Here is a 26,610-nt window from a genome sequence, read left to right on the forward strand (position 1 = left end):
CCCCATGCCCAGCCCTTTTTTATATTTTATTGAGAGACAGGGCCTCAATGAGTTGCTTAGGCCCTTGCTTTTGCTGAGGCTGTCTTCTAATTTATAATCCTCTTGCCTCAGCCTCCCCAGCTGCTGGGATGACAGGAGTGCACCACCTTGTCTGGTTGGTGTTCAATCTTTAATATATCATAGAATTCACAATCGAGTCAAGCCATTGGGTCCTGGGCTTTGATTTTTATTCTTGGAAATCCCTTGCAACTAGCTATATATATATATATATATTTTTTTGTACTGGGGCTTGAACCCATGGGTGCTTAATTACTAATCCATATCTCCAGCCCTTAAAGTTTTATATTGAGACTAGGTCTCACTAAGTTACTGAGGCTGGCCTCCAACTGGTGATCCTCCTGCCTCAGCCTTCTGAGCCCTGTGATTACAAGCGTGCACCAATGTGCCCAACTGAGAAAAATAAATAACTTCTATTTTGCTTTATCCACCATTGTTTTGAGTCTCTCCATTAATGCAGTTATACTAACTAATACAACATTAGATCATCACTTGTACAGCTGTGAGTGTTCAGCTGAGGTCAGAGGCTATGATGACACAAGGGTTCCTCAGGAAACCTTGGTGACTTTCTCCTCCTGAGCAGCAATACAGAAGGAAAAGCAGGCTTGACCCTGGGCTTCAGGGTTCAAAGGTCAGATGGGACAGAGGTAAAGACAGGCAGGGAGTAGAAGAGTTGGGAACCAAGTGACTGAGGGCCTCAGTCTTGGGCTGGAGAGAAGAGAGGTGGAAAGACTTAAGATGAAAGTTGATGGGAGTGAGAAACTGAGAGATGGCGGAGATGGAGTGTCCAGTGCATGGTTCTGGAAGGTAGTTTTCCATAGGATTACTTGTGTATGTTTCATTGCATTGGTCTGGCTTTTTAGAACCTATTAGTGGATAAAAATTTAATTGAAGCCAGGTACAGTGGCATATGCCCATCATTCCAGTGACTTGGAAGGCTGAGGCAGGAGGATTGCAAACTGGAGGCCAGCCTCAGGAACTTATTGAGTCCCTAAGCAACTCAGTGAGACCTTGTCTGTAAATAAATAAATAAATAAATAAATAGATAAATAAATAAATAAATAAAAAGGAGTGGGGATGGTGCTCAGTGGTAAAGTGCCCCTGGGTTCAATCCATAGTATAAAAATAAAGAGCATGGATTCAACAGTGTGTGTGTGTGTGTGTGTGTGTGTGTGCGCAGGGGGTGTGTTTTCTAGAACCTTCTTTGAATTCATAAGAAGTCTTATCTAGAAGCTGGTTTGTAGACTATGTACCATGTTCCAAAATTAAAATTAAAATTAAAATGGTAAATATGTGTTGTCCACCTTCATAATGTAAAGCAGTAGAGGGAAAGAAGCAAACATCAACTCAATAATGATGTCAATGATCAGAATAAAATAATTAGAGTTAAAAGCCAGACTAGAGAGGACAAAGAAATCACATGGGGGCCAGCAAAACCCACAGCTGGACTGGATCTCAGGCATGCCTTCAACCCCATGTGAGCTCACTTATCGCTGAAAGTTCTGTTTTCCTCTGGATGCATTTTCTTCATCTGCAAAATGGTGCAGTGCCATTTGCTTCTGATAAATTCTCACTCATTTATTAAGATTCTGAGTAGGTGCCAGGCATGGTGGCACACACCTCTAATACCAGTGGCTTTGGAGGCTGAGGCAGGAGGATCGCAAGTTGGAGGCCAGCCTCAGCAACTTAGCAAGGTGCTAAGATACTTAGTGAGACCTTGTCTCTAAATAAAATACAAAAATTGGCTGGGGCTGGGGCTCAGTGATTTAGAGCCCCTGGTTTCAATCCCTATCACCAAACTAACAAGCAGAAAAACGCTCCTTGGTGCCACCCACCCCCTGGGCTCAGCTCCTCAGCTAGGGAGCAAAACTCGGGGCTCCTTCCTTCTGTGCTAACACCCACAGAGCGAGCGGGAATTACTGTTGCCAGGGAAGCCAACCCAGAGACACAGCAGGAAGTGTGTGAGCGGAGCTCTACTGGTAGCTGTGATGAGCACATGCCTGAGCCAATGGAGAGTGGAGGTTTTCCAGTATCCTCCAATGGGGCGCGGACAGAGGTGGGCTCTTGCAAGCTGCCCTATTAACAGCCGCTTGGTAACCCCCTGGGCGGGCACAGGGTAGTGACTCCTGCTCGGGTTGGGCTCCAGGCTGGCACCTTGAAGATCCAGGAGATGGAGAGCACCACAAAGGTGCCGCACAGCCTCGGGAAGGGGCTGGGGCTCCACGAGAGCACCCTGGCCAAGCAGCTGGCCTCGGGGCTCGTGGGCCAGGAGAACGCGCGAGAGAGGCGGTGGGCAGGGGCTGGGTTTGGTTGGTGGGGGGTGTGGGGGCACGGGGACCGTCCTGGCATTCGCCAAGACTCAATGTCCCTTTGGTGCCGGGAGTTGACCCAGGAGCTCTGCCCGGGATCCGCAATGCAGCCTGTTTTGTGTTTATTCCAGAAAGGGTCTGTTTGAGCTGCTGAGGCTGGCCTCCATCTTGCAGTCCTCCTGCCTCAGCCTCCAGGTGCCCTGGGATTACAGGCCTGCACCACCGTGTCCTGACCAAGCATCCTTTTTCCAGTCAGGTCAACTTTTGTTAAGTGGCAACTGTACCAAGTCCCAGCACTTATGGTATTATTATTATTATTATTATTATTATTATTATTATTATTATTATTATTATTATTTGCAGAAAAAAATGGCCCATCCATTGACTACCCAGTTTAGTAATGACAGCTGGGGGTTTGCACTCCACTGCCTCTAAGCAGCAGGACTCTAGAGTCATGTCCCATGGTCTCCCTGAAGGCTGAGCAGCTACAGAAACCTGCAATTTATATGAGCTTGTGACTGTGGCCTCAGAGCCTCCTATTAACAGAAAGGGCCAAAGAAAAGCCCCTGGTTTCTTGTCTATGTCTCTTTTTTGGGGGTGGGGAGTGCCAGAGATTGAACTTGGGGAGCCCTCGACCCCTGAGCCCCTCCCCAGCCCTATTTTGCATTTTATTTAGAGACAAGGTCTCTCTGAGTTGCTCAGGGCCTCACTTTGGCTGAAGCTGGTTTTGAACTGAGATCCTCCTGCCTCAGCCTCCCGAGTCCCTGGGATCACAGGTGTGGGCCACTGTGCCCAGCAGACTTTTCTCTCTCACCTCCACTGATGGGGCATCCAGAGCACTGTATGGAGGGTGCTGGCGCTCAGTGTTGGTTGGACGAGTCTGTGAATCGTTTGGACCAGAGACTGCATTTTTTTCCCCACTGAAACACAATAGTGACCATTTCTCCCCTCTGTGCTGCAGGCATGTGGCAACATAGTAGAGCCATGCTGTGGGCAGAACCCCTGGGAACTGGAAAGGTCCTTGAGTTCTCATTGATTGGTGCTGCCCAAGAGGATGATCCTCACGTTGAAGCCAAATGGAATTTACGTCTTAACTAGTCTTTGCTTAGCCACATGGGTCACATGTGTGTTTAAGAAAGGAATCTGATCTCAAACTCATACTTCTAGAATGAAAATCATCCTGGCCAGAGAGAGGGGAAAGTCCTCCAAGGGGTCTGGTCGCTGGGATGGTCCTTGAACTCTTTCAAGTGTCCTTTGCTTGGGAAATGCATCTCTTTTTCTTTTCTTTTTTTTTTTTTTTTCTTCTTCTTTTTAACCAGTGATGGAACTTGGGGGCACTCAGCCACTGAGCCACATCCATTTTTTTGTATTTTATTTAGAGCCAGGGTCTCGCTAAAGTTGCTGAGGGCCTTGCTAAGTTGCTGGGGCTGGCCTCCAACTCGTGATCCTCTTGCCTCAGCCTCCTGAGCGGTAGGATTATAGGCGTGCACCACCATGACCGACTGAAAATCCATTTCTGTTGGTCCAGGGCCTCATAAAAATTTGTGATGGGCTGTGGCTGTGGCTGTGGCTCAGTGGTAGAGTGCTCACCTCACACGTGCGGGGCCCTGGGTTCGATCCTCAGCACCACATAAAAATATAAGTGAAATAAAGGTATTGTGTCCAACTACAACTAAAAAAATAAATATTAAAAAAAATAAAACAAAGATATTATGTCCATTCACAATTAAATTATCAAAAAAACTTCTGTGGCACATTATTGGAGGGGGAAAAATGAGTCAGCCAGTATTTTTTCGAATGCGAACTTTGCCCACCACTATTTTGGCTATGCATGATTGACAAATAACAAAAATGCACTTTTGATCTTTAAGGGGCTTCTAGTGTTTTCTGGGCAGAGAAACAGGAAGTCTCCTGATGGCAAAAAATGGCTCAGTTGAGTGCTGAGCTTCAAACTGCTGACTAATTTTAAATGCTGGAATTTGGCAGAGGGTTTGATAATTCCCCTTCAGTGTCGGGCTTTCCAGGGGATAAAAGAGGACACATGGTGGAGCTTGTTGGGATCTGCAAGGGGATCCACCAGATCCTCAGGCTTACCAGAGCTCCTGGTCTGGGCATGGCTTGTTCTCTGGAAGGGCCTTTTGGCATAGGAGAGTAGGAGCCTGCACTCTTGTATGTAAAGAAGTGGGCTCTTACCAGCAGTGGTGGCCCCTGCCTGTTATCTCAGTGATTCTGGAGGCTGAGACAGGAGGATCACATGTTGGAGGCCTGCCTCAGCAGTTTCACCAGGCTCTTAGTGACTTAATGTGACCCTGTTCAAAAATAAACAACATAAAGTTCTTGGCTGCATCTTGGTGGGTATTGATGGATCAGTTGGGAGGCCTGGGGCAGGCTCCTGACCTTTCAGAAGCAGAAACACAATCAGCTGTGAAATAAAAGCTTGAATTCTAATTATGAAGTTGTACATGTAGAGTTGCCAGGGTGTGTTGTGTTGGTGACTGATGGTGGATGAAGAAGTCCTGTGTCTGGGGGAAGTTTTTTGAGTTTGGAATGCCATACAGTGTGCACTTACAGGAATATTAGCTTGTCCAAGTCGTCTTCCATTTTTTTTGGGGGGGTTACCAAGAATTGAACCCCAAGAATTGAACCCAGGAGCTCTTGACTCCTGAGCCCCATCCTCATTACTTTTTGCATTTTATTTAGAGACAGGGTCTCACTTAGTTGCTTAGGGCTTCGCTTTTGCTGAGGCTGGCCTCCAACTCGTGATCCTCGTGCCTCAGCCTCCAGAGCCCCTGGGATGACAGGCCTGCGCCACAGCACCAGCATGATAGCTCTTTCCTTCAGTGCTGTTTCTCTCAGTGTTATTTGGTACTTTTTGTCTTCCAGTGTTGCTCTTAAGAAGTCTGATTTCCAGGGTTGGAACCTTTCTTTCTGGATGTTTTGGAGGTACTTTTGGATAGGGCCCCCTCCCCTGATTTCCCTTTCTTGATGTTCACAGGGCTTTCTGAGTCTCACTGTTTGGTGTTGTTCATGTGGACAGTCGCCAGCTCTGAACTCTTGAGCTGTGGGCTGTTCCTGTTCTCTGTGTGCTCTTTCTGGAAGTCCAGCTAGGTGAGATTAGCTCTGCAGTGATTTTCAACCTGGGCCGGTTTTGTCCCCCAGGAGATATTTGCCAGTATCTAGAGAGTCATCTCTTGTGGTTTCAAAACATGGTGGGGGGACTCGTGGCATCTAGTGTTAGAGGCCAACGATGCTGCCAGGCAACCTGCACTGCAAGGCTGTCCCCAAAATCAGAGGAAAGACTGAGAAATCCTTTTTTTAAAAAAAAATTAAATATTTTAAAAATATTTTAAAAATACAAGTTAGATTTTCAAGATGACAGGCTATGGAAAGATCAGTGAGAACTATAGAGCTCCATAGGAAAGGGTAGGTATATGTGCCTTTTTCCCATGAGTTTTTGTAAATAATATCATATTTTTTTAGTTGTGGTTGGACACAATACCTTTGTTTTATTTATTTACTATTATGTGTCACTGAGGATGAAACCCAGGGCCACGCACATGCTAGGCGAGTGCTCCACAACTGAGCCCCAGCCCCAGCCCAGCCCCTTCCTTGAGCTTTTAATTGGAGAAATCTGGACAGACATAGAGCCATTCTCTACCAAGTATTGATCCTATTTGAATGGAAGGGTAATGATCACCCCTTCAGTATTAGGTGCAGGGAGGCAGAGATGCTGTTCAGTGGGACGTGGTCACTGTTTTGACACTGGAAACTGAGAATTGGGAGTTGGGGGCTGTGAAAGAACAGGGAAGGGACATTCTGGGTAGAAGGTGGACATGAAAACCAGGCACAGTGGCTCACACCTGTAAACCCAGCAACTCGGGAGGCTGAAGCAGGAGGATCTCAAGGTGGAGTCCAGCCTCAGAAGCTCAGTGAGACCCTGTCTTTAAATAAAAAAATGCTGGGACTGGGGCTCAGTGGTGGAGCAGCTGCCTGGCACATACAAGGCTCTGGGTTCCATTTCCAGAACCAGCAAAATAAAACAGGTAGGCAGAGCTTCCTGTGGCCTCCCCTGGGCCTCGTGGTGTTGGAATCGCATCCCTCTGTGTTTTGTTCTAGGCATTTTCCCTTTTCTATTAGAACACATGCTTTGGGCTTGCCAACTCTGGTGCCTAAGCATTTGGGAAGCAAGGCAAGCAAAGTGACTGGCTAAGCCCCAAAATGTGGTGCCCTGTCACTAAAATAGGGCCACTGGGTCCAAACCTGTTTCTCAAAAGAAGCCAAATAGTTGGATTTCTACACGAAAGTCCCTAGGGTTCAAAAAATGGCAAGAGCCGGGCACAGTGGCACATGCCTTTAATCCCATTGGTTGGCTTGGGAGGCCGAGGCAGGAGGATAGCGAGTTCGAGGCCAGCCTCAGCAAAAGTGAGGCCCTCAGCGACTCAGGGAGACCATGTCTCTAAATGAAATACCCAATAGGGCTGGGGATGGGTCTCATGGGTCAAAGGCCCCTGGGTTCAATCCCCCACAAAAAAGCCAAGTTTAAAGGCACATCTAAGACTACGTGGTCACAACCAAACCATCCTGTGGGCAGCTTGTTGGCTCCTTGTAATCTAAACAGTATTTTAGTTCGCCAGATGATGCCATCCAACATTAGCACTATTGTGTGCTCAAGACCACACTGGAAAACAGTGAGAATATCAGAACTAGAACCAACCTCTGACCCATGAGCTAGTGGATTTTGCCCCACAGTGATCGCTGATCGTCCCCCAGGTTGGCATTGAAAAGAAAATCTAAGAGGAGCCTTCCCTGGGCCATCTTTGAAGCAGCAGCTCCAGTTGGCCTTGTCCCAGCAGCTTGGGAGGCTGAGGCAGGAGGATCAAAATTTGGGGGCCAGCCTCAGAAACTTAGTGAGGCCCTCAGAAACTCAGGAGGCTCTGTGTGGCCTGCACACCTGGGGTCTGACCTCATTCTCATTTCAGAGATGAGGGACGATGAAAAGGCACTCAGAGGCCATGGCGTTTCCCAGTCCTGGGCCCACGTGAGAGCATTTGCTTTCCATAACTTGGTATTTGACAAGATGTCTGTTCCACCTGGTTCTCTTTAGCATCTGCCAACCGAAGTTAGGTTACTGAGCATCAATTTATAGTTGATCTCAGGGCATGGTCAGGGGGTGCTTGCAGACCAACACACTGCTTCTAGATTTGGCCTCACATATTATCCACTATTTGCTGGCTTTTTAACATAAAATGAAGGTAATGTAATAAATCCTTTCTGATTTGTTCATGGTGTTTTTTTTTGAACCCAGGGATTGAACTCAGGGGTGCTTAACCACTGAGCCCCATCCCCAACTCTTTTATATTTTATTTAGAGACAGGGTCTCACTGAGTTGCTCAGAGCCTTGCTAAGTGGCTGAGAATGGCCTCCACCTTGCCATCCTCCTGCCTCAGCCTCCTGAGTCTTAGTGATCACAAGTGTGCGACACCATGTTCAGCCTCTTGAATAAATTTTTTATAGATGGCTTTGAATTATGTTTTCAAGACTATAAAAAGAAAACCTTTCCTTTCTTGCCTTTGTAGCCAGCCCTGGCCCTGGCAATTGCTCTGGAGCTTGGAAGTAAGGTGCATTTCTGTCCCATGGTGGGGAGCAAAGTTTACTCCATGGAGATCAAGAAGACAGAGGTACTGATGGAGAACTTTCGCAGGTCTATCGGTGAGTGTCACATTGGAGTGACAGATGGCTGTTGTTTCTCCGGTGCTTTGAATCCTTTCATCTTAAAAATGCTTCTGTGATGTGTTGATTGGACTGCTCGTGTTCTTTTGGTGCTGTTGACAAGACAGGCAAGAGCAGTCAGCCATCCCAGCAGCTTGGGAGGCTGAGGTAGGAGGATCACAAGTTGGAGGCCAGCCTCAGCAACTTAGTGAGGCCCTGAGCAACTCAGTGAGACTCTTGTCTCTAACTAAAATATAAAAAGGGCTGGGGACAGGGCTCGGTGGTTGAGGGCCCCTGTCCATCCCTGGTACCCAAATAAATAATAAATAAATAAAAAGATTAAGAAATCTACTTGGGGAGCTTTTGACTTAATGCTGAAGGAAAGAAAATGCAATGGGAGGGTGCAGCGTTTGGAAGTGGGGAGATATCATGGGACCCTGTTTCACCCCCCACAGCCATCTGATTTCCTGGTGGCTGGCACTGTGTCTTCCTGCAGTGCCTCTTTGAGGGACTGGCTCTGCCTCTTGATCTTCCCCAGCAGGTCAACGTAAGCACTCAACTATGGGTCTCTCTCTCTCTCTCTCTCTCTCTCTCTCTCTCTCTCTCAGGAACATGGGCACTGAGCCACCCCCAGCCCCTCTGTGACACTAATGCTGAACTGAAGAGTTATAATTCTGAACTGTGTTCAGAAGCTAAGCTTTGTGTCTCATTGAACTTAGGCTTCTTATTTTTATTTTTTGCTACCATGGATTGAACCCAGGGGCACTTCACTCCTGAGTTTCGTCTCCAGCCCTTTTTATATTTTATGTAGAGACAGGGTCTTGCCAAGTTGCCGAGGCTGGCCTCCAAATCTCGATCCTCCTGCCTCAGCATCCTGAAGTACTGGGAATATGCATGTGCACAACCACACCTGGGTTTTACGTTTAAAAATTTTCTCTCTATTGTTTTTTCTTCATTTCTCGTTTTCTTTTCCCTTTGTATTTCCTATTTTTCAGGGTCTCACTATGTTTCCCAGGCAGTCCTGAAACTCCTGGGTTCAAACCATCCTCTTGCCTCAGTATGCTGAGTAACTATGGCTACAGATGTGTGCTGCGGTGCCTGTCTTACTTTTCCTTAATTAAACATGTGCCAGTGATTTTATTTAACTCATTAATTAAACATATGAACCATATTCCAACAGCTCAGGAGGCTGAGGCAGGAGGATAGCAAGTTGGAGGCCAGCCTCAGCAACTTAGCCAGACCCTGAGCAACTCAGTGAGACATTGTCTTTAAATAAAATATAAAAGGGCCTGGGGATAGGGCTCAGGGGTTGAGAGCCCCTTAATTCCATTCCTGGTACCAAAAAGAACCCCCCAAAAAATGTGACCAGTAAGATATCACAACCTTTCAAATACCTGAATATTAATATTTTTAAGAACTTAAATTTTAAAAACACCAATTTTCTGGGCTGGGGCAGGGGCTCAGTGGTAGAGACCCACCTAGCAAGTGTGGGGCCCTGGATTCCATCCTCAGCACCACATAAAATAAAATAAAAAATAAAAAATAAAGGAATTGTGTCTATCTACAACTTAAAAAAAATTTAAAAACCCCATTTTTGTGAGACAAAAACCTGATAAAACTGCTCTTCACACAGTTGCTTGTGTTTCAATGGCTCAGTGGGAACTGAAATGCTTTAAAATTTGAAAAAGTAGAGGTCACCAGGCACATTTGATGGGAGTCGCCCCTGGGGTGGGGGGTGGGGGACACAGCAAGGCTTTTGATGGTAGCAGGTGAAGAGAAACTTCTAGATCCTGCCACAGAATGAAAGGGCAAGCCATGGTCTCCCCTCAGACAGGAGCCTTCTGTCCCTGCACCTTTGACTTCCTGCGAAGCTGTAGAGGGAAGGAGAGAGGATCATCTGTCCGCTCTGTGCCACTCCATTGACGTGATAAAGGTCCCTGTCAGGGACTTAGAAACCCAAGCCAGCAGATGAAACCTGTGTTCTTTGTGCTGTCGTGGCCTGAGACAGTGCCTGCAGCCCCTCTCCTGGCCACCAGCTGGGCCCATGGTCCACTGGGCCTTCCCCTGTCTACTTGTCACCACCGAGAAACTTCTAGACAAATATGAGTGGCTGAGAGATGGGGATGCCTTTCTTCCCCTCCTGGAAAAATTTCATATCACTGTCCCCTGACAGTGAGTATGGACAGGCATTCCATTTGGAGAAATTTCCCCTTTGCAGAACAGAAAAGGTTCTATTAAAAAAAAAATCAAAGTAGGCTTAAAAGCCCAGAATTTTCCAAGCTTGACAGAGATTTCTGATATCTTCATGTTGTCTGGGAAATTTCTTTTTTTTTTTTTTTTTTGTACCAGGGATTGAACCCAGGGGCCCTCGACCCCTGAGCCCCATCCCCAGCCCTATTTTGCATTTTATTTAGAGACAGAGTATCTCTGAGTTGCTCATGGCCTCAGTGTTGTGGAGGCTGGCCTCTAACCCATGATCCTCCAGACTCAGCCTCCAGAGCTGCTGGGACTCGAGGTGTGTGCAGCTGCTCTGGGCTTTGCTTGGGAAGTTTGTCTTGGGGTTCAGGAGCTGGGAATTTGGTTCATCAAACACAGAATGTGGCTTCTCTTTTGGGTGTTTTCCAAAAGGCCCATTTATAGGCTGTCAGGTGGATCCCAGGCAGAAGAGAGCTGGCCCTTAGCTTCCAGTCTTGAGTGTCCTTGTCCTGGTTGGGTTTCTGGAGAAGAGAAGGCAAGGGATGGTGTGATAAGATAATGCTCCCCCCCCCCTTGAACAGTGGGAAGGGGCCTGAGTGTCTGATCCTGTGGCCATGTGTCTCTGCCTTTGAGACATTTCTATATCAGCTCACAGAGAGCCCGATGGCCACCTGCCAGCAGAAGTCCTCTGTGGCCTTCCCATTTTTCAGGAGAGAAACAAGCCTCATCTCTTCTTCTGTTTTTTTTTTTTTTTTTTTTTTTTTTTTTTTTTGAGGAGGGGCACCAGGGATTGAACCCGGGGCACCTAACTACAGAGCCACCTCCCAGCCCTGTTTTGAATTTATTTGGAGACAGGGTCTCACTGAGTTGATCAGGGACTCACTGGGTTGCTGAGGCTGGCCTCCAGCTCACCATCCTCCTGCCTTGACCTCCCGAGCTGGGATGACAGGCATGGGCCACCACTCCCTGAAGTGTTGCTCTCCACCCATGATGGTGTCTCCATGTTGTACTGTAAGGTGACTTGTCAGTTCTTGTGCTGTGGCAGTTTGAGGTAAGAAGGGTGTTGGTGGGGAGGAGATGGATGTGGAGAGAAGGATGTTCCCACTTCTCACCGTGTCCCCATGGGCCACCACTCCCAGGGGTGCAGATAAAGGAGGCCAAGGAGGTCTATGGGGGGGGGTGACCGAGCTCATGCCATGTGAGACCGAGAACCCCATGGGCGGCTATGGCAAGACCATCGGTCATGTGATCATAGGGCTCAAGACAGCCAAGGGCACCAAGCTGCTCAAGGGGAGTTCATCCTGAGCCCTGCCCTTGTCACTGTGGCACTGGGCAGGTGGTGTGACCACTGTGTCCCTCTTTCCTTGGCTTCTGCACTGTTGATGCCATATGGGACACTCAGAATAACACTGTGTATAAAGGGACACCTTGTAGAGGGCTTGGACATAGTTCCCTTTATGAGGTAGTTCTTTCTTTTCTCATTGCTCCTGGGAGTTGTGTGGTTAAGTCAAGAAATTGCTTCTGTCATCTCATCCCCCACATGATGACCATTGGCCAGCCAGGCACAGTGGAGCACTCCTGTCATCCCAGCCACTCAGGATGTTGAGTCAGTAGGATCACAGGTTGAGGCCAGCCTCATCAACTTAGCCAAGGCCCTGAGCAGCTCAGGAAGAGCCTGTCTCTAAATAAAATTAAAAATGGGGATGGGGACGGGGCTCAGGTGTAAGTCACCCCTGGGTTCAATTCCCAATACTGCCCCCTCACCTCCCCAAAAAGTCAAAGTGGACATAATTTTGTTTTCTTTTTTCTTTCTTTTTCATAATGTTTTTACTCATCCACTGTTGTTATGATTGACTCACACTAGCTCTGTACCTGTCCCCTACTGCATAGCTAGGTCCCCTGCTACGGGCTTGGGGAGATATTTTACCTTTGGTTCCACACAGCTGTGTGCCCGTGTGCACAGGTGCCATAAATCTCATTTCCCCTGTTTTCCAGATCAAGTCCTCAGGCTCAGAAAGAGGCTCCACAGTCATCCTGCATCCAGTGCTGGCTGAGGGGCAGGTGACTGCGAGTCCTCTGGTGCTGGGTGACCCCTGCGAGTCCTCTGAGCTCTCTGAGACTCAGTTTCTCTTCTCTAGACCACTCTCCATCCACCATAGAATATTTCCATCTTTCCCCCTTTTATAATTTGATGGTTATTTGATTCTCTGAGGTGGTTTCTCAGTCACTGCTTTATGGAGATCATGAAAATGTCACTTCTTCCAACGGCTATTTTTCTGTTTCCTAATGGGGCCTTTATCTCAGGAGCTTGGCTCTGCAAACCTCTCTCTCTCTCTCTCTCTCTCTCTCTCTCTCTCTCTCTCTCTCTCTCATCCCTCACCACATCCTGTCCACCCTGGATTAATGAGGTTCTGAGAAGGTGGCCCCTTCTCAGGAATGACAACTTGGTCCACTTCATCTGGAAAATCAACCGTATAAAAGTGCCTGAGGAAAAGAGAAAAATTGTCCTCTTCTCTGTAGGAGAGAGGACAGAGGAACACATTGAAAATTTGAGCCATCCATCGGTCTGCTTTGTCCAGCTTCTTGAAGAAAAGAGCCTAACAGAGAAGAGGAAAATTGTCTTCCAAAACAAAAGTGGTACCCACCTCTGATCTCAGCAGCTCGGGAGGCTGAGTTAGGAGGATCATGAGTTCATAGCCAACCTCAGCCAAAGTGAAGCCCTAAGCAACTCAGTGAGACCCTGACTCTAAATAAAATGCCAAACATGGCTGGGGATGGGGCTTTGAGGTGGAGGGCCCCTGAGTCCAATCCCTGGTACCCCCAGCCCCCCCCCAAACCCAAGTCCTTCTGGGCAGCTTTCCCACATGGATGAGATATTGGGACAGAAGGACCTCAGGTGCGTTGTGTGGAGTTGTGAAGTGTCTGAGTTTGAAGGAGGCTTACAAATCTTGGCCTGGGGACTCCCCAGCCCTGGTCCTGTTTGCACAGTGTCCCAAGGAGGCCAGAGAGGCTGGGCCCTGGTGAGCTCCTGGCAGCTCTGTTGGGGTGCAGTTGTGAACATGATCCACCCATTTTAATGTGTGTGGCCCACAGGATTTTGATGCATGACATAGTTTACTCTCCACATCTTAATTCTAGAACATTGTCATGACCTTCCAAGGGACCTCATTCCCATGAATGGCCACCTGCTGTCCCTCCCACTGGCCTTTGGCCACCACATACCGACTTTGTTTCTGGATTGGCCTTTTGGGGGCCCCCTCCTGCCGAGGGAGCCCTGCACTTGGTGTTAGTCCATGTTGTGTCCCCTGCCGCCCCCCCCCCCCCCTTGACTCTAGACTCTGTCTGGGACAGAGCTCAGGTGTGTTTCCACAGAGTGGCCGTCTGTAGCAGCTGCTCTGGAAGTTCAGCCTCAGGACCTGTCTGCCATCTGGGTCCTGCAGAGGCTGCTGTCCTTGCCCAGTGCACACCCCTAGGGAAGAGCAAGGCCCTGTCGAGCACCATCACCCCAAGATTTGTGTGCACAGCCCGGGTATGGAAGGTGCTAGAATTTGCTTTCTTCTGGTCCTGGGGTTCAAACCCAGAGCTGTGGCCATAGTGAACCAGCGCTCTGCCACTGAGCTGTGCCCCAGCCCCAGGGACTAGCTATGTGGTCTAGACTGGCCTCCAACTTGGTGATCCTCCTTCCTCAGCCTCCTGACCCAGACAGTTTGGGGGGATTCCAAATTATATTTCCCTTCTGAGCTGGACTCCTCCGTGGGTGCTTCTGGGTGCTGTCACATAGAGGAGGAGACCGAGGCCCAGAGAGCCGGAATCATGGGCCACGTCAAATGCAGCCTCAGGTGGCTAAGCAGGAAGCTCTGGTGTCCCTAACCCAGGGACTGGAGCTGCAGTGGTGATCCTGGGGCATGCTGTGGGGCATGGCCATGGACACATGTCCCCTCTAAAGGCAGGTGGGTCCCTGTGAGAATGCTCCTACCACTTTGCAACCCCAGAAGGCAAGGCAAGGAAGAGTAATAGTGACGTTCTCTTGTCTCCTGCAGGCAGACTCAGTCACTCTCAGGTTCACCTCCTGGTGTGCTAAGCCCCCAGTCCAGGCTCTTGCGCCCTGCCACAAACCTTCATACCCATCCACTCCTGTGGTGGCTGGCTACCTCAGGTGTCTGTCTATCTCTCTCTCTCTTATGTTTAGTCCTATGAACTGAATCTGTAGTGCTTAAGCAGGGAGTCAGAAGCCTGCCCTTTTTATTTTGCTTTGTATTGTTTTGAGAGACAGTGTCCCCTTGCTAAGTTGCTGAGGCAGGCCTCCAACTTGGTGATCCTCCTGCCTCAGCCTCCTGAGTCCCTGGGATGACAGGTGTGCACCCCTGTGCCTGGCCCCTCAGGTCTCTTACAGAAAGGTGCCTTCCCTCAGGGTCAGAAGGAACTGTAACGTGCATCATGGTTGTCTGAGTCCCCTTTTGTCTGGGTTGGTTTGGTTTTAGCTGAACCCCAGCATTTTTCAAAGTCTGCAGAAGAAGCGAGTTGAGGCCAGGGACATCATCTACATGGAGGCCAACAGCGGGGCTGTGAAGGTATGCTCCTGGGGGACAGTGCCATGCCTGAGGGTCTGCCAGAGGGAGACCTGGTGACCAGGGAGTCACATTGCTCAGCGGAGGTGGGTGGGGGAAGTTCAGCAGCTGTCCCTTTACCTAAGTCACCTTGGCTTTTCTCGGTCTTCCTCTCCTGGTAACTTCAGCAGGCAGAGTGTTCAAGACCCAAACCCTGTGGGGGACAGGGACCAGACAGCCTTCGTCCCTTCCCGCTGCACTAGGCGGCATCTTCCATCTTCCTTTATCTCCCTGGTGTCCCTCCCTGAGTCCTGAGCCTGGGGACTGCACCAGGTGCCTCCTCCTCTATCTGCTGCTGCGTCCCACGGTGGCTGCATCTCCCTGGTTCATGGATGAGCCTAAGGCCTCGTGTCACCCATAAATCACCACCTAGAAGAGCCCAGGCTCTAGGCTCCAGTGAGTCCCCTGGATGCTTCTTTATCAGGAGTGAAAAGAAAGAGGAGAGAATCTTCCAGAAAGTCTCAGGTGTTGGCCGGGCGGGTCTGGGAGCCCAGTGTGGCACCAGGCCATGGGGCGCAGGTGGAGGGCGCCATTGGGGGTCCTCGGTGGGCAGCAGAGACCTTTCTGTCACTGAGCTCTATGTGGTCCTGGTGCCCCATGGTCTGCTGGCAGAGGCAGGCGGGTGTGACTCCTTGGCCATGGAGTTCACCCTGGAGGCCAAGGAGGAAATGCCCTGCCCAAGGGCGACGTGCACAAGAAGAAGGAGGTCATCTAGAATGGGACTTTGCATGACCTGGACGTGGCACACACCAGGCACCAGGGACAGGCCTTGTGGTCCAGCACATTCCCAAGGCCCTGGGAACCAGTGGTCAGGGCCGTGCTGTCCTCCTGGAGGCCCTCTGGGATGCTCAGCAATGAGCATGACATGAGCTTCGTCCCCTGTCCCAATGTCCAGATGCTGTCACAGCTGATCTCTGGGCATTGTCTGCCCCTGGCCGCCTGCCAGCCTGCTGGGAGCTGCTCTCCACCTTGGGCTGGGGGTTCCTGGCGGGAGCCTTCACAGGGCTTCAGACAGCCTCACAGAGGCCCCGGCCTCTGCAGAGCCCGAGCCCTGAGTCCTCCGGCTCCCAGCTGGCGCTACTCTGGGCCCCGCTCGACAGAGAGTCATGTTTGATCTTCATCCTGAAGGTGGTCTCCTCCTCCCCACCAGGAATGGGCTTTCTGCTGGGAATCTGGTTTTGCTTTTTGTCCCACAGAACTTTGCCCAGGAGAGGCCAGAGACTCTTGGGATTGGAGTTTCTTCCTACCTGGCTGGAGGGTTTATTTTATTTTATTTTTTTTGTACTGAAGCTTAAACCCCAGGATGCTTACCCATGGAGCCCCATCTGCAGCCCTTTTCATATTATATTTAGAGACAGGGTCTTGCTGAGTTGCTCAGGACCTCACTAAGTTTCTGAAGCTGGCCTCCAACTTGTGATCCTTCTGTCTCAGCCTCCCAAATTGCCAGGATTTTTAAAGACACGTGCCACCATGCATGACTCTGCTTGATTCTTGCAGGTCAGGGGAAACCTTGAGGGGATCCCTCTGAGTTCAGGAGCCCCTAATCCTTCCCAGGGGAGCTGTTCTGGGCCTGTCCACCTCAGGCTTCCAAGTTGAGTGACATCAGGGACCCGCAGGAGGCAGGACAATGGGCCCTAGAAAGTCCTCTCTCCTACAGGGGAGATAAGACATCCTGTCCATGATGGACCAGTTGATGAAGCCAAAGATCACAGGGAAGATGCATGGTGAAGCCTGAGCCTGGAGCCAAGTTGAGGCCCTGCCTCTGACGTGCTCCCAGCTCTGAGAACTCCCCCACCGCGCGGCTTGAGTCTTCACTCCCTTTAGAAGCTCCCCACAGTTGTGGCTAAACTGTGTGCTCTGGACCCGCTGAGGTCAGCATCTGCTTCCTTTGAGGTCCCAGAAAGGTGCCGACTTTGACACCAGGCAGTGGGTCTCCCTTGCTCCTTTGTGGACTTATTTTTTTTAATTTTTTTGATGTCAGTGATTGAACTCAGAGGCTCTCGACCACTAAGCCCCGTCCCAGCATTTTTACTTTTTATTTAGAGACAAGGCCTGGCTGAGTTTCTTAGGCCCTTGCTAGGTTGCTGAGGATGGCCTCCAACTTATGATCCTCCTGTCTCAGCCTCCCCGGCTCCTAGGATGACAGGCGTGTGTCACTGTGCCTGGCTCTTCCCCAATTTTATGTTCTTCTCGGGCCCATTACCACTTTACTCCCTGAAAACTTAAGTTCAACATGAATCCACTGTTGCCTTGAGGCCTTGCAGCAGCCTAAGCTTCCTCCATGAGTGGCCAAGAGCAGATCTGTCTCTGAACTTGGTTTTGACAGCCCTGCATCATGGTTCTGGGAGAGGACAGGCCTCAGATCCCGGTTCTTTGGGAACAGCTCCATCCTGATGACAGGGGTTTCTGGTTTGGAAGGTGAGGGCTGGGACCTGAGGCAGGTCTGCCAATCTGCAGGGGCTGGTGGGTCTGGGGGGCTGAGGCTGAGCTGGCTCTGACCCTCCTTGCTCAGGTTTCCTGGCAGAGAGGATTCTAACTGCACTTGATGGAAAGTTCATTAACCTGAGAATTGTCATGCAGGGCCCCAAAAAGGGCTCCTTGACTGCCAGTGCAGCAGAGGAGAATCTGCATATGAAAATACATCTCCCTGGGGCTCCCAAGTGGGTTGTCTTCACATCAGGCTCAGGGCTCTATGGGGTGGCTCCTGGACACTGCACCCCACACAGCTCCACAAAAGGCTTTTTGTGGCATTTTGGTGTGATGATGCCTGTTTTCTTTTTTTTAGATGAGGGTATAGGGATTCAACTCGGGGGCTTTTGACCCCTGAGCCCCGTCCCCAGCCCTATTCTGTATTTTATTCAGACAGGGTCTCAACTGAGTTGCTCAGGGCCTTACTAAGTTGCTGAGGCTGGCCTCCAATTTGCGATCCTCCTGCCTCAACATTCCAGGCTGCTGGGGTTATAGGCATGTGCCACCACACCTGGAATGATTCTTGTTTTCAAATGATGACACCAAACCTGGAATGGGTCCAGTACCCAGCCTGCTGTCAGAGAGCCAGTAGGAGAACCAGGCTGCAGGGTTGGGTCTGGAAGGAATTGAGGTGTGGAGAAGAGAGCAGATGACATTTCCCCCACTGGCTGGGATCTTTTCCAGGGCGAGATCAACAAGTACATCAACCAGGGTGTGTCTGAGCTGGTCCCCAGTATGCTATTCATGTACGAGGTGTACATGCTGGATATTGAGGGCTTCACCTCCCTGCACCGAGCTCTGGAATCTTCCATCACCCTCATCATAATTTTTGCCTCCAACCAAGGCCACTGTGTTATCAGGTAGGTGCTGCCAGCTGTCCTTTTTCCCCGGGGTCTGTCCCCACCTATGACATCACAAGTCAGGATGGGATGAAGGGACACCTGGGAGGAGACAGCAGGGTGACTGAAGGCTGCAGCTGCCCTGTCCCTGATGGGCAGGGTCTCCACGGTCCTCTGAGACTCAACATTCCTGTGGGGAGCAAAGGCCTGAGGAGGTGGGGCCACTCTGGTGACCTGAATGTCAGCTCCCTCACACTGGCTCCCAGAGGCCAGCAGAGCCCATTCATCTTTAATGAGGACACTGAATGACATTGCACCTTGTCCCTTGGCGTAGGTGGGGACACAGGTTTGTCTCTAAATTTGTTCTTCTTAGCTCCCCATGACAGCAGCATGCATCCTGCCATATCACCTACAAGGGGTGTGATTTTCATTCCTGTGTCTGGCCTTGCTGTGGGGTGTCCCTGGTTGTGTTCCTACGTGAACATGGGAAAGTGACATCCATTCATTCCCCTGTCTCTCCCAGTCCCTCCCCTCCCTTCCCTTTGTCTCATCTAAAGAAATTCTATTCTCTTCTCCCCTATTGTTAGTCAGCCTCTGCATGTCAGAGAGGACACTCAGCCTTTGGTTTTTGGAATTGGCTTACTTACTCAGCACGATCCTCTCCAACTCCATCCATTGACCTTCAAATGCCATCATTTCATTCCTCTTTATGGCTCAGTAATATTCCACTGTGTATAGGGACCACAGTTTCTTTATCCATCCATCTGCTGAGGGGCACCTAGGCTGGTTCTGTAGCTTGGCTACTGTGAGTTGAGCTGCTCTAAATACTGAGAACGCAGGTCTCTCCAGGAACAAAACCAGTAAGGAGAGTAAGACCTTCCTGGAGGCACAGTGGGGCCTCTGACCCCTGCCTGGCATCAGCCTGCCATTGAGTATAGCTGCTCAAGGCCATGGGGACAGGGGTGCAGAATGGCTTCAACACATCTTTAGCACAGTGGTCCTGCTATCTGCGCCACAGCTGGGGGACATTCCTCCCTGGGCCTCTGCACTGGAGGCCTCCTTGCCTTCCCTCAGGCCCAGTGGCTGCAGTGGGCAGGTCATGCCCTCGGGGTTTTCTGTCTTCCTGGTTCAACAGGAGCTGGGCCTGGGCCTGCTCAGCACAGGTGGCAGGAGGGCCTCTTCCACCCCAGCAGCTGAGGGCCATGGGGATGAATCCCTGAGAATGCATGTTGGGATAGGAATTAGAAAATAACCCTGTGGTCCAAGTGACTCAGGATGGCTAGAGCCAGAAGTGAACCCCCATTTGCCCAGACTTGCTACTGAGTGACAGACAGTGGAAAATTCAGTGGCTCTTGATGGAGAAACCCCGTCTCAGGAGCTAGTGGACCACAGCACAAGGCTACCTAAGGGTCTCTGCCACTGACTGTTCCCTTGCCCTTGGGATTTGAGCAAGTGACCCAGGCTCATGGGCAGCATTGTGTGGTCTCCCCAAGTCCCCTGACAGTGATTGGACAACATTAGGGTGAAAGGGCCTCTCGCAGCCTTGAGGGTAGCTGGTGTCAGTCCGGCCAGCTGCTGGGAGAGCTCAGGGCACCTTGGGTAGCATTGGAGTCTGGAGGCACTGTAGCCACCACCTGACACTGCAGGAGTCCCCTCACTGGGTCCCCTTCACTGGGTCCCTTCGCTGGGTCCCCTCACTGGGTCCCCTCACTGGGTCCCACCTGGCTGGCTGAGGGCTCCACATGGATACATGGCACCCCCTGCAGGGATCCCTGCTCACAGCACCCCCAGGGTCCCTGGCCTGGCCAGCAGGTATCTTCAGAGGGTGCTGCTCTGTCCACCCTGAGCCCCAAAGAAAGCTCCATGGCAAGGTGGCTCTGACCCGAGAACCTGCCTGTGGGGATGGGGCCACGTGGTCTCCAAAACAAGACTCTGGTGCCTAGTCCCAGGGTTGTGGTGGAGCAGCACTGAGGGACGTGGTTGCTACTCCCCAAGCCCAGGAGCAGGGGCTGTGACCTGGTGTCCAGGGAGTGTGCAGCCCAGAGGCAGATTGGGCTGTGTCCAAGGCTGGACTGGGCCAGGAGCCGGGCCTCTGGGCAAGTTGGGGTTCAGGCGTGGACTGAAGAGTATCTGGGACATAGGCACACTGTGGGCAACTCCTGACCTGCTGCCCACAGGCTGCTCCCAAGGGGAATTTCCAGCTCCCTGCCCCGCAGACCCATGTCTGACCCCAGGGCTCATAAGGGACAGGGCGAGTAGGGACAGTGTTGGCTGAGAGCTTCTTCTCCTGGATTCCACGTGTGCCCTAGGGGGGGCAGTGCAACGTCTTAATGTGCTGAGAACCCCGTGGGGCTGTCCTGACTCGGGGACCTGCCCAGGCCAGAGCCAGCAAGTGTCCACCCCAGCAGCACCTGACTTCAAGGCCCACCCTTACCCAATGCATTTAGAGACAGAGTCTCACTGAGCTGCTTATTTACCACCTTGCTTTTACTGAGGCTACAATCCTCCTGCCTCAGCCTCCCAAGCTGCTGAGATGACAGGCACGGGCCTCTGCAGCATCCAGTCTTTTTAAAAAGTCTTAGGTGGTGAGTCTGGATGGCAGCCTTGGCCTTCTCATTTCCTTATGTGTGGGGCTAAGGAGGTAGCCCAGCACCTCCTGTGCCAGACCAGCTACAGGCCATAGGCATCAGGCCATAGGCAGTGGTGTGGCCTGGTCCCAGTGGGAGCCTGTGGCCTGATCCCAGGTGGGGCTTGAACATCCCACTGGAGATGCAGCTCTTGCACCCTGGAAAACTCCAGTAGTGCTTAGTATGTCCACAAAATCGCAAAACTGCCACCATAGTCGGTTTTAGAATGCCACCCCTGTCCCCATCAGCTATCCACAGCCCCTGTGCTGCTGCGTCCCATCCATCACCCCGACCTCAGGCAGTGGAAGGCTGCTTTCTGTCCCTTAGCCTTCTGTGGCTGTGTGTGGGGTGTGACTGACAGGCTTCACCCCTGTCCTCCAAGCCCTTGAATCCCCTGTGGCTGAGGAACACCCACTGCATGGGTCCTTCACCAGCTCATGGATCTGTGCACTCATCAGCCCAAGCCCATCGGGGGGTTTGGCTGTGGGAGTGACGCTGCCGCAGACATGTGGGGACTGCAGTTTCTTTCTTTTGGATCTGTGTGGAGGGGTGGGGCTGCTGGGTCACACAGCACCTCTGACCTTCCAAGGAACTGCCAGTAGGATGGCTTTATTGCCACACTCCTACCAGGAATGTCTGAGGGTCTTGGTTTTTCCATGTGCCACTTGACATCTGTTACTATCCACCACAGATGTCCTGGTAGGTGTGTGGTGGCCTCTCACTTGATTTGCATTTGCCAAGGGCCAGCGAGACTACATTTTTTGTGTTTTACTGGCTATTTGTATATCTTTGTAGAAATATCTGTTTGTATCCTTGGCCCTTTTTTATTATGTTATCTTTTTATTATTGAATTGTAAGAGCTCTTTATATATTGTGGATACTAGACCTTTTCCACGTGTGTGATTTGTGAGTATTTTTTTTTCTTTGAGTAGTCTTTTCAGTATTTGAACAGGGTCCTTGACATAAATGAGTTTTGAATTTTGATTTAAAGCTCCAGTTGATTGTGCTGGAGGTGTATGTAGTTCAGTGGTAGAGTACTTGCCCAGCATGCCCAAGGCCCTGGGTTCCACATACAGCATCACATACACATACAAAAAACAAAGAATTGCAGTTTATCTGCTTTTTCTTTTGTGTTTTTGGCCTCATATTTACGATATCATTGTCCAGCCAGGAGCAGTGGCATACACCTATAATTCCAGAGGCTGAGGATGCTGAGGAGGCTGAGGCAGGAGGATCATGAGTTTGAGGCCAGCCTCAGCAAGGCCCTAAGCAACCCAGCGAGATCCTGTCTCTAAACAAAAATTTAAAAAGGCTGCATCTGGGGGTCCATGGTGGAGCCTCCCAGAACCAAACAAAATCAACAAAATAGGGGTTCTCTAGGGCCACCTGAGGTCAGTTTATTACCTGTCCCTGGCTCTGCTTTCCTTCGGTCACCCCCTAGATCTCTGTAGCTGTCAGTGCCCCTTCCCAGTTCCCAGTGTCTTGTCTCATATAAGCATAGGTGATGGGACTCCTCTTGGCCTTCCTCTTGACCTCCTTTTCTCCACCCCCTCTTATATTGTGAATGAGCATGGAGAGAAAGAGAGGAAGGGAGCGACTGAGAGAGGGAGGGAGGATTAGGAGGAGGAGGATGGGAGAGAGTTTGAGAGAGATTGAGAGAGAGAGAGAGAGATTGAGATATTTATAAAGCCTTAGGTAATAAAAATTTTAAAAATGCGATGTCAGTAGTTAAAAATGACCTGTAATATTGTTTCCCCATTATTTCCCTAAAAACCAATATGAGGGCTTTATGTTGTTGTTGTTGTTGTTGGTGGTGGTGGTGGTATGTGTCTTATTTCAACAACGTCCCCTATTTGTAAAGCAGTGGGCTTGTGAGTCATGTTCTTCCACTACCTGTTCTAAAACCATCCCAGTCTCCTAAATACTACCTGTTCTAAAACCATCCCAGTCTCCTAAATATTGAAGTCTGCTAGAGCAGAGGTTCTCTAAGTGTGGTCCATATGCCAGCAGGTTCAGACTCATAGAATGGCTATGAATGCCCATTCACAGGACTTATCTGGAGTGGCATTTGTCATCTGTCTGGCCAGTTCCCACATTAGCCTAGAAGGTAAGAGACATTCTGATTGATGCCTTAAGAGTTACTGGCATTTACTAGAATGGGAGTGGTCCTCCCAGGGAGGTGCTTGGAATCTTGTGATGGAAGGGTTCAGGTACAACCTGGTAGATACTCTGGAACAGAATTCTTAAAAGTAGAACCTGATGGTTGTATCCACACCACTCTATATTTTTTAATTTATTGATTCTTTTGGGCAAAGATTTATATCAGAACAGAGTTACCACTATGAATTTGTGGCAAGGTGCTAGATTTGAACTCTAAATTGGTCATTTGTCCATAATATTTGCACCTGATAATTTATACAGCATCAATATTCAATTTTTTGCTATTATGGAAATGTCCTGTGTCTTTCCTGTCTAATCTATAGCTTCAAACGAATGATATTTTGGCATATAGATCCTATGACAAAAGAACTGAGTTTGTCCCTCTGATGGATTACATGGTCAATGGCCACAATGTTAGGTAGCATCATTCTAGGACATAAAACCATAAAATGAAAACATTTCCTCTAAAAACTGGAAAAAGACAGGGATGCCCTCCTTTACCACTGCTATTTAATATATTTATTGAAATACTAGCCTGAACTTTTAAACAGGTGAAAGAAACTAAATTGATATCAATAGGTAAAGAAGAACTCCTTAGCACTATTTACTGACAATATAGTTATATACTAGAAGACTCAGCAAATTCCATCAGAAAACTGATAGAACTAGTAAACAAAGTCAGAAAAGTAACATGCTACAAAATCAACACTCATAAATCTAAGGCATTTCCATGTATTAGTAACAAATCCTCTGAAAGGAAAATGAGAAAAACTACCTCATTTAGAAGAGTATCATAAATAATAATAGAATATTTGGGAATCCAGTTAACAAAGAGGTGAAAGACCTCTACAATAAAAACTAAAGAACCTTAAAAAAAAAACAATCAAAGAAAACTTGAGAAGATGAAAAGATCTACCTTTTTTTGGATAGACAGTATTAATGTCAAAATGACCTTACCACCTAAAGCATTATACAGATTTAATGCAATTTCAAACAAAATTCCAATGGCATTCCTCATAGAAATAGAAAAAGTAGTCGTGAACTTTTTTTGGGAAAATAAGAGACACAGGATAGCTAAAGCAATCTTTAGCAAGAAGAATGAAGCAGATGACATCATGATACCAGACCTTAAACTATGCTACAGATCAATAATAACAAAAGCAGTATGGTGTTGGCACCAAAATAGACTTGTATACCAATGGTACAGAATAGATAACACAGAGACTAACTCCCAAAATCACAATTATCTTGTATTTGACAAAGGCATCAAAAATATACATTGGAGAAAAGATAGTCTCTTCAACAAATATGCTGGAAAAATTGAAAATTTATATGCAATAAACTGAAATCAAACCCCTATGTCTCACCATGCACAAAACTCAACTTAAATTGAGTCAAGAACCTAGAAATTACACCAGAGATACTACATCTCTCAGAAGAAAAAGTAGGCCCAAATCTCCATCATATCTGATTATTCCACAGCATTTTTAATAAGACTCCATAGCACAATAATTAATATTAATCATCATTTTATAGCGTGAATTCAAACTAAAACTGTTCTTAGCAAAAGAAACAATCAGTGAAGAGAATAGAGAGCCTACTAATTGGAAACAAATGCTTACCACGTGCACATCAGATATAGAACTAATCTCTGGAATATATAAAAACTCAAAAATCTTAAACAAAAAGAAAAAAAAAAAGAAATAACCCAATCAATAAATGAGCCAAGAAATTGAACAAACACTTCTCAGAAAATGGGAAGATTATATACAATCTATAAACACAAACATGAAAAATTGTTCAACATTCCTAGCAATTACAGAAATGCTAATGAAAACTACTCTGAGATTTTCTCTTACTCCTTTTATTTAAGAATATAAACTACAATAATTATTGGCGAGGATGTGGGTAAAATGTACATACTCGTACAATGCTGGTGGGACTTCAAATTGATGCAGCAATCTGGAAAGCAGTAAGGAGATTCTTTAGAAAACTTTGAATGGAATCACCATTTGACCCAGCTATCCCACTCCTTGTTCTGTACCCAAAGGACTTAATAACAGAATACTACATGGACACAGCCACATCAGTGGTTACAGCAGCACAATTCGCAATAGCTTAACTGTGGAACCAACCTAGATTCCCTTCATTAGATGACTGGATAAAAAAAAATGTGGTAGATATACACAGTGGAATATTATTCAGCATTAAAAGTGAATAAAATTATGACAATTGCTGGTAAATTGATGGAGCTGGAGAATATATGTTAAGTGAAATTTTCCAATCCCCAATAAACAAATGTGAAATGATTTCTCTGATTTAAGGATGATAATTCAAAACATGATGTGGGAGGGGGCAGGATGGGAGGATTAAGTAAACTCAGGTTAATGCAAAGGAGAATAGGGGAGGAAGGGGAAGGAAGGGGGCATAGGTGTAAGAAAGACAGTGGAATGTGATGGTTTTCATTACCCTAAGTACATGTATGAAGCCACAAAGGATGAGACTCTACTTTGTGTACAATCAAAGATATTCCAATTTGTGCTCTATATGTATAATATGAATTTTAAGGCATTCTGTTGTTATATATAAAAAATTAAATTAAAAAAAATAAAAATAAATACATGTATACAAAAAAAAGCAATGGTTATTAGGTCATTAAGTAGTTTCCTAATTTAAGCATTCCCCAACATCTTATTCATACATAAAGATTCTTTTAAAATTTAATAATTCAAATTAAAAGAAATTAAAGCATTACATTCAAAGGTAATGATATTTGACAGAATTATATATTGGTGATTATTTCTTGCATTGATAGAATGACTTACTTTGAACATGCAAGTGTTGTTTAGTGAAAGCACTGAGCCTTTACATGTACTTTCTGTCTGCTAAAATGTTACTGATAGTGAGTGGAGGATGGATAGAGACTACGGTGTGGGAGAGTTTGCAGTAAGATGCTCTAGACAGATAGCACCCTTTCTATCCCAGGGCACACTGTACTTCAAGGATGATAGGAGGTTAAAAAAAGGGAGTTTTGTGTAGGGTAAAAATGGGCACTGACATCCATAGTTCAACCCAGATAATGTATAGTATGGGTTTGCTGATGGAGTCAATAGAGGGAAATTTGGGAAAAGTACAGCTACAGAGGAAGGCAATTTTAGGTGACTTGGCTCCTATACAGAAAACCCTCCCCTACACACAGGAGCATATGTCAATCCCTTCTGCCTAGGCTCCCTACACAAAGGTCTTGTGTGTTTCCTACTCTGAGAACCCTCACATGTATACTTGCCTGTGCTATATATAATCTCTTGTTTCCCTAAACTATCAAAACACATTTTCAGAGTGATACTGTGCCAATCTCTCAGGACCCCACACATACTGATTTCAATAAGCTGCAATCTATAACCAACCCTACCCGCTACCTTATCTGCTACTCAGTCAACCTGGACCCAGCCACCTCTCATTGTCCCCTTCGTTTTCTGCATCTTCTAAATTTTAGCAAAGTAGGTTATCAAATAAAATTTACCATGACACCCAGGAATTAGATGGTTCTACCTAGAGCACATCTCTGAAAACATGGAGTAGGGAGACTCTTCACATTCTTTGCCCTGTCAGCTCCAAAGAGCATTATATTAGTTCT

General features: G+C 48.1%; 1 pseudogene; it reads left to right on the top strand.

Moving 5' to 3' along the window:
• Positions 1-826: 826 nt before the first annotated feature.
• On the top strand, positions 827-18,211 carry LOC114080051 (ruvB-like 1; annotated as a pseudogene).
• The last annotated feature ends 8,399 nt before the right edge of the window (positions 18,212-26,610 follow it).

The sequence above is a fragment of the Marmota flaviventris genome, chromosome 13 (genome assembly GCF_047511675.1).
Source record: "Marmota flaviventris isolate mMarFla1 chromosome 13, mMarFla1.hap1, whole genome shotgun sequence".
NCBI classification, from domain to species: domain Eukaryota; kingdom Metazoa; phylum Chordata; class Mammalia; order Rodentia; family Sciuridae; genus Marmota; species Marmota flaviventris.